Below are 8,490 nucleotides of genomic sequence, written 5' to 3' on the forward strand. Positions count from 1 at the left end.
GAAGGGGGAGGAGCAGCCTTCCCAGATGGAGCTCAGGCATGATTAGGGTGTGCCCGGGCACACCCCGGGCACACCCCGTGCACACGCCTGTGGAACTCCCGCTGATTTCAGCAAGAGCGGGATCACACTTGCTGTTACAGGCATTAGCGAGGCTGCTGGACTGCCGTCGCCCAACTACTTACCTATGGAAATACACCCATCGTTACTGTTACCTGTCCCTCACCCTATTTTGCTCCTTATGCCCCTGTTGCATCATCATACTCCTAGGTCTCTGGGACAGGGACTACTTGTTTGTACTAGCACAATGGGGCCCTGATCCCTTATTGGGCCTTTAGTTATTACCACAATAATAACTGTTTCCCAGTAGACTGTGGCCCAGGTTCTCTACTCTACACCAGTCCTATGGCTAGTGTAGGTCCTCTGAAATCTAACCCAGTACAAGTGGCTGTATCAGTGTGGAACATTCAGCCCCTTCTCTTTTGTGCTCAGTTCATTTACATTATTAGCGTCACATTACTCCACATTGCAACCTATTTGAACACGGCGTTCTACATATACGTTCTCATTCACAGCAGGAATTCCATCTGCAAGCTCGTCCGGAAGCGGGTATGTTAAAACAAGCTATCCAAGCTCTACTGAGATGTCTAGCTCTTTATAAAGAACATTCAAGCCATTAATTCATAAAGCAAATTACTCATCGCTCCTGTGATACTTAGAAAACACTTGAAAAGCCCATTGCAGCTGGTGTGCTGAGATTGCTGATTATGTGAATCATGTTTGTTTCACTATCACCTTGCCCTATCTTTGCCTGTAGTCTCATCAGATGCTAATATTGTAAGTGTTTAGGGGCAGAGCCTGGTTTTTTTTCCATAACACGTGTACAATGTTTAGCACATCCTGATCCATGCCTCTGGAGGTCACTGCAATGACAATATATAACAACAACCAAATAAAACAGCTGGAACTGATGGTATTTTTACATTGGTTTAATAAATTCTTTAAGATTTCTTTAATAAATAGAATGAAAATGTGGCATTCCCCATGCATGAACGGGAGTGAAGAACACTTAACAAAAACCTGGGCACACTAGTATTTGGCTGAGTTGAGCAGGCATTCTTTTATCCAGCCTAACAGCGCTTAGAACTGGTTAATGCAGTGGGGAGGGAGGACAAACACTCTCTAGTCTCTCTCTAGTACACGACATCCACCTGCTGGTCATGATAGAATTGTGTTACCGGTGTTATCACTGCAATGGTAGCTAACAATGAGCTATGTTTTTCGCATCCTGAGCAGCCAGTAGCTGAAGGATACATACACTGTGGTTCATGGAAAGAAAGAAGCAAGCTCTACTGGCTAAGCATGGAAATGGGATCCATTTCTAGACTCTGAGATCTCTGAGGCAGAGACCGCTGTGGTGGTGGTTGCTATTAGGAGTGGGCAAAATTTTTTCAGGGAACAGTAATGTAGCCGTGACAATTTACCCACCCCGACTCAATCTGTTACCAACCAACATTCACTACATTACTGAAAACAAAATGTTCCACTGCTGATAAGGCACTCCCACCTCAGGAATGCACCAACCAACAGTCACTAGGAAAGAAAAGCTAACGGTAAGGAATTTTTGGGAGGGTTCCGAGAAAGCCAAGAAGAACTGGCATTAGACTAGCACTAGATCAACCTTGGAAAACGTCTTGTGCTGACCATCTGGAAAAACAAAGCCACAAAGATAAACTGTAATACATAAAGTAATAGATAAACGTAAGACACGGGGGAGCTGGCATATGATTGGTTAAGATGTGTTGTTTGAAGGTTCTTAGACATGTGATAGGTTAAAGTATAGATAAAGTAGTAGTGGTTTTACCTATATAATGTGTGTAAAATGTGAAGCTCTTTGGAATCTAATCAGAGACACAGCCCAAGATCAGAACTGCCAGACCTCAACAGCTTGCTGACCATACCGTGCAGAAGCTGGAATCACCAGATGATCTAATCTTGACTGGCCATTAAGAAAAGTTTATCTGCCTTACTGGGAGTGGTGAGTATTGTATTCTTAGCATATGTTCTCTGTTGATCAATTATTAATTAAATAGAGGTCTAAGGATATAGCTGTGTAATACTTGTTCACCGGGAAAAGGTCCTACAGACCCATGGAGCCCTGAGCCCATGGAGGGGTAAAGGTGAGTCCCTTTCTTCCTGAGTACCCAAAAGGGAGGGTTGCTGGGGGGTGGGCGGGGGTGAGAGCCCTAAATTGAGTAACAGTAAATTCTCAGAAATATATATTTATGGGCGGAACCATGCCTTAGCTGCAGACCTCAATTTCCTGGAAAATTGCCAAATTTCAGACTACACTCCCATAACACATTAAGATTTGATAACTACATCGGGAAGAACAAAAATCCCATGCAATCCAAGGTTAGACCTAGTTCCACAGCACTCTGACAACTGACTTTCAATGGCACTTTTGCTCCTAAGTGTCTAAGACACTTTTGAATAGCCCAACCACACTGAACACCATATTCAAGATTAAGGTGTCCCATAATTTATATAAACTGCATTATGGGTACTTTTTAATACAGTTTAATGCCTTTTTGGTTTTTGATTGCTGCATGTAGGGATGTGGTGGGTTGTCCATCACTTTAAATCAAAATTAAATGTCTTTCTAAAAGAGACACTCTAATTCAGCCACTATTTATTGGGTTTGATGCATGAATTACAGGTTGACATTCTATGCCTTGTGTTATGCCTGATATCACAGTAGTCTCCTTCTGAACTTTAAAATGTACAAGTAAAATTCTGGCTCCGTTGAAGTGAATAGCAAAACTTCCATTGGTGACAACAGAGCCAGGGTTTCACCTTACAAATCTATGGAGGGGTCATCAGGACAAAGGGAGGCAAAAGGACTGAGATTGCATATTTTATAAGCGAAATCTCCTTTTTCTAACTTCCCTTTGAAGGTAATTTTAATAGTCCAGGCCTATAGCCTGAGTTTTCATTCTTACTAAATTAAAACAAAGAATTATGCATTGATTTCTGATTATGAATATTATGCAAAGTTTCAAAATGAAACCAACACTCCATGGGTGAACCTGCCTGATATGAAGCAATTTTTTTTTAAAGTATTCATCATAACAATGTGGTGATAAATTATAAGTTAAATTGCAAAACGGTTCCCATGGAATTGCATATTTCATCCTCTTTAATGACTAAAGAGTTCATCATGATTAATTTGTTATTAAAATAAGCACCAAAGGACTTAAATGTGATGCAATATTCCCTGTGCCAAGTAGCTGCAGATCACTTGAGCTCTTTTAATTCTTGCAGCATTACCTTTTCCACGGTCACTGTTCAATTTCACACGTAAAGCGGGAGTTGTGGGAAGCACATCTTTACTGATTACATAATTAATACAAAGAAAAAGAGAACTGTAGTCAAAACTTCTTGATGACCTTAAAAAGGCATTTAGTGTTTACATGAGGCATTATTTTTAAATGTCAGATTCCGGTGTTTTTTCCCCCTTTTAGCATAAATGCTAGTGGTATTTTGCTGAAAATTTTTGTCTTGTCTTCCACTTTGATGAATTCAGACTTGCTTTCAATCTTACCATCTATCTTTGTATATGAATAACTCTGCTGAGTGAAATAGCATATCAGTTCCTTGCCAGGAGCCATGAATAAAAACACAAGAGTAAGAAGAGGACAGGGTATATTCAGGTGGATCAGCACCAATGTTTTTCTTGAGATGAACCAGTGCTGTGGTGGCAGTATGGAGCGACAACTCAAACCCAGATTGAGGAGGGCATTCCGCTCTTAGGCCACTGATTATATTACAGAGAGTGTGCATGCCTTGTGAATGGAATACAGAAGGCAACAAGGAACAGCAGCTGCTGCGGCTCTATTAGGGCAATGAGGGAAAGAAGTGGTGAGTGCAGGAATACTAGAGGGAACAAAGACAAATAGGGAATTGGTAACTATTACCCAGCTCTGCTTTAACTGACCTAGTTCTAATTAAATCACATAGGCTTTGAAGAGAACTCCTCAGGGCATCAGAAGATTCTTATGCAGCCCGAAAGAATCCGTATTTCCAGAGTAGGTGGTTGAAACTGTTGTTGGACCACTAATTTAAAAAAAATCTCACTACCACCCATATTAATACCTTAATTTGTTCTTTTTTTTCTAAAAACCTTCATGGGCTGGTGGGCTTCAGACTGGGTTATAGGTCGGGATGCCTATAAAACACCTGACACAATGGCTAAGCAGGAGGTCTGCTGACACTGTAGCTGAGTATACTGAACATGCTCGTGTCACTGTTACCATGTCCTCCTCCTTCCACCTGTTATGTTTTTCTCCATCTAGTCTGTTGTATCTCACCATAGGCCTAGGCTCTACAAAGTCAGACCAACCACACAGAGCCCCCACTGAAGCCCATTCCAATTGCAGGATAGATTGTGGGATTGGCTCCTTCTTTAAAATATTTATGTACAGTACTGAGCACAATAGGGCCCTGGTCCCTAAGAGTGGTCTCGAAGCATCACTATGGTAATTAATAACTAGATAAATTCAGCACCATCCTGCACAAAAGCAGTGGGAAATTCAGTGGGAATTGGGTACTGAATCCCTTTTCAAATCCCAGACTAGCCAAACATTTCACCAAGCTCAGTGCAAATATATTCACATAGTTTAAAATAATCCCTAATAAGAACATAAGAATGGCTGTACTGGGTCAGACCAAAAGTCCATCCAGCCTAGTATCCTGTCTACTGACAGTGACCAATGCCAGATGCCCCAGAGGGAGTGACCCTAACAAGAAATGATCAAGTGATCTCTCTCCTGCCATCCATCACCACCCTCTGACAAACAGAGGCTACGGACACCATTTCTTTCCCATCCTGGCTAATAGCCATTAATGGACTTAACCTCCATGAATTTATCTAGTTCTTTTTTAAACCCTGTTATAGTCCTAGCCTTCACAACCTCCTCAGGTAAGGAGTTCCACAAGTTGACTGTGCGCTGTGTGAAGAAGAACTTCCTTTTATTTGGTTTAAACCTGCTGCCCATTAATTTCATTTAGTGGCCCCTAGTTCTTATATTATGGGAAAAAGTAAATAATTTTTCCTTGTTCACTTTCTCCACATCACTCATGATTTTATATACCTCTATCATATCCCCCCTTATATACCTCTATCATATCCCCCTCTCCTCTTTTCCAAGCTGAAAAGTCCTAGCCTCTTTAATCTCTCCTCATATAGGATCCGTTCCAAACCCCTAATCATTTTAGTTGCCCTTCTCTGAACCTTTTCTAATGCCAGTATATCTTTTTTGAGATGAGGAGACCACATCTGTAAGCCGTACTTAAGATGTGGACGTACCATGGTGTAGTGAGGCCGTATTGGCAAACCGGGAAATGGGCGGACTTAGCCGCCCACTACTAAAGGCCCCTCCCCCAGCCTAGCGGGAGGGACCACTGGACCCAGTACCAAATGATTACGTGGGACAACTAATAAAAAAACAAGGAACAAGGTGACGGTCAAAGGTTCAAAAGCAGGGAACCAGATGGGGACACCGAGCAGAGAACCCCGGACAGCGCCCACTGCTCCTCGAAGGTGGCAAGGGAGCCAGCGGACGCTGCCCAGTGGAACTCCGCACGGAGACGTGAAACCAAAGAGGTATGAAAGTAGGCCCCACAGTCGCAAAGCACCCCCTCGTCCAACATCTTCTCCCTGGTATTATAGATGGTGAGTTTGGCCAGGGCCAGGAAGAGGTTGACGAGGAGGTCTCGCGACTTAGTGGGGCCACAGATAGGGTGTGCATAAATAAACAAGTGCGGGGAAAAGTGTAACCAGAACCTCAACAAGAGGTTCTGGAGAAGCCGGAAAAGGGGCTGCAGCCTGGCGCACTCAAGGTAAGCGTGCGCCAGGGTCTCCCTAATGCCACAAAATGGGCAGGCCTCAGGAATAGGGGTGAACCGCGCCAAGTACACGCCCGTGCTCACGGCCCCATGAAGGAGCCGCCAACCAATGTCCCCGGCGGGCCTTGGAACTAAGGTGGAATAAAGGCTGGCCCACCGGGGCTCCTCACCCTCCACAGGTAACAGATAGTCCCTCCACTTGGTGTCGGGGCGGGACACGAGGGTGAGGTGATGCAACGTGTGAAGCACGAGCGTGTACAGATAGTCCCTAGGCGCGGTTCGAAACAGGACCGGCTGCAAAGCGCGCAGCCGGCTCGGGTTATGGGAGCGGGGGAGCCGGGGGGGCTCATGGAACAGGGGCCCGAGAAAAAGGTCCGGAGGGCCCGGGGTGAGGGGTGGGCGGGGAGCACCCTCCCGCAGGGCCCGCCACAGAAAGCCGAGAGCAGGAGGTGACAATGCAGCGCCCACCTCCTGGAGTACACGCAGAGGGGTCGCGAGGGTGGAGAGCCCCATGCGCCGACCAAGCGCGCGGGGATCCACCCAGTCCCCTCTGGTGTAGTCCAGGAGGTCTCCGACCCTGGTGGTTTCCGCCAGGACCAACCTCCGGCTCACCGAGGGTGACTCCGCCACCTGCACACGAAGATCGGGATTGTGCAGCAGGGGCTCCGCGAGGAGATCCGCGCCCTCGGTGGCCACAATGGACCTGGTCGCCGAGAAAAGCTTCCAGGTCCGGAGAAGGTCCTGGTAGAAGACCGGCAGCTCCGAGAGGTCTCGCGGAAGACCTCTCGGATGAAGAAAAAGGAGCTGCCGGTCGTATCGGAGCCCTCGGAGGCGGCGGAGGAAGGCGTGCGCTAACGTGCTCCATGCCGGACTACCTTCACCATAAAGGAGCCTCTGCATGGCCTGGAGGCGGAAGACATGGACCTGGCTACGAAGGCAGACCAGGCCCTGTCCCCCCTCCTCCAGGGGAAGACTCAAAACCCCTGCAGAGACCCAGTGCAGCCCAGGCCAGAAGAACTCCAGGGCTATCCTCTGGAGCCTGGCCAGGAGTCCCGGGGTTGGGCTCAGGGTGTTGAGCCGGTGCCAGAGCATGGACAGGACGAGCTGGTTCAGCACCAGCGCCCTCCCCCGCAGGGAGAGACACCGGAGCAGTCCCGTCCATCTCCGCAACCGCGCACGCACCCTGGCCTCCAAATCCAGCCAGTTCTCCGGCGGAGAAGGATGCGTGGCGGAAAGATAAACGCCTAGATAGAGCAGCGGACCCGCGCTCCACCGAATGGCTTGAAGCGCGGGTGGGAGGGAGCCCGCCTGCCAACCGTCCCCGACCACCAGGCCAGAGCTCTTGGCCCAGTTGACCCGGGCGGAGGAGGCGGTCGAATAAACGGCCTGGTAGGCCTCCACCCGCACCAGATCCTCAGGGTCCTGGACCACGAGGAGCACGTCGTCGGCGTACGCCGACAGGACCAGCCGCAGCTCCGGCTCCCGGAGCACCAACCCTGCTAACCTCCGGCGGAGGAGGCAGAGGAAGGGCTCGATCGCCAGAGCGTACAGCTGGCCCGAGAGGGGGCACCCCTGCCGTACTCCCCGCCCAAAGCTGACCGGCTCGGTCAGGGTCCAGTTGAGCCTGACCAGACACTCCGCCTCAGCGTACAGCACCTGGAGAAAGCCCACAAACTGGGGCCCGAAGCCGAATGCCCGCAGAGTGCCCAGGAGGTACCCGTGGTCCATCCTGTCGAACGCCTTCTCCTGGTCCAGAGACAGGAGGGCGAACGACAGACCATCCCTACGTCCCAGCTCTAATAGGTCCCGGACCAAGTACAGATTGTTAAAGATGCTCCGGCCCGGGACGGCGCAGGTCTGGTCGGGGTGGACCACGTCCGCCAGTACGGACCCCAGCCGCAGCGAGATGGCCTTCGCTACGAGCTTATAGTCCGTGCTGAGGAGCGAGATGGGACGCCAGTTTCGTAAATCGCGGAGGTCCCCCTTCTTCGGCAACAGGGCGAGCACTGCTCGCCTGCACGAGAGAGGAAGGACCCCGCTCTGCAAGGACTCGGCCCAGACGGTGACGAGGTCTGGGCCGAGGACGTCCCAGAACACGCGGTAAAACTCCACGGTCAGCCCGTCCATGCCTGGAGATTTGTTAGTGGGCATGATCTGGAGGGCCGCCGAGAACTCAGCCAGAGAAAGAGGCAGCTCCAGCCGGTCTCGGCCGCCCGCGCTGACCGTCGGGAGCTCGGTCCAGAGCACCCTGCAGGCCTCGGCGTCGGTCGGATCTGGGGAGAAAAGAGCGGCGTAGAAGGCCCTGGCCCTGCCACGCATCTCCTCCGGATCCGTGAGGGGGGCGCCGTCCTCCGCCAGGAGGCAGGTGACATGCTGTTTGGCCCCCCTCCGTTTCTCCAGGGCGTAGAAGAAGCGGGAGCCGCGATCCATCTCCCGAAGGAGACGGATGCGGGATCGAACAAACGCGCCCCGGGCCCGGTGGTCTTCCAGGGCCCGGAGCTCCTCCCGCTTCTCCCGGTACGCCGCGCGGAGGGGCGGATCCTCGGGGCCGGAGGCCAGACGCCTCTCCAGCTCCAAAACCTCCCA

Source organism: Trachemys scripta, chromosome 9 (assembly GCF_013100865.1).
Source record: "Trachemys scripta elegans isolate TJP31775 chromosome 9, CAS_Tse_1.0, whole genome shotgun sequence".
In the NCBI taxonomy this organism is placed as follows: Eukaryota; Metazoa; Chordata; order Testudines; family Emydidae; genus Trachemys; species Trachemys scripta.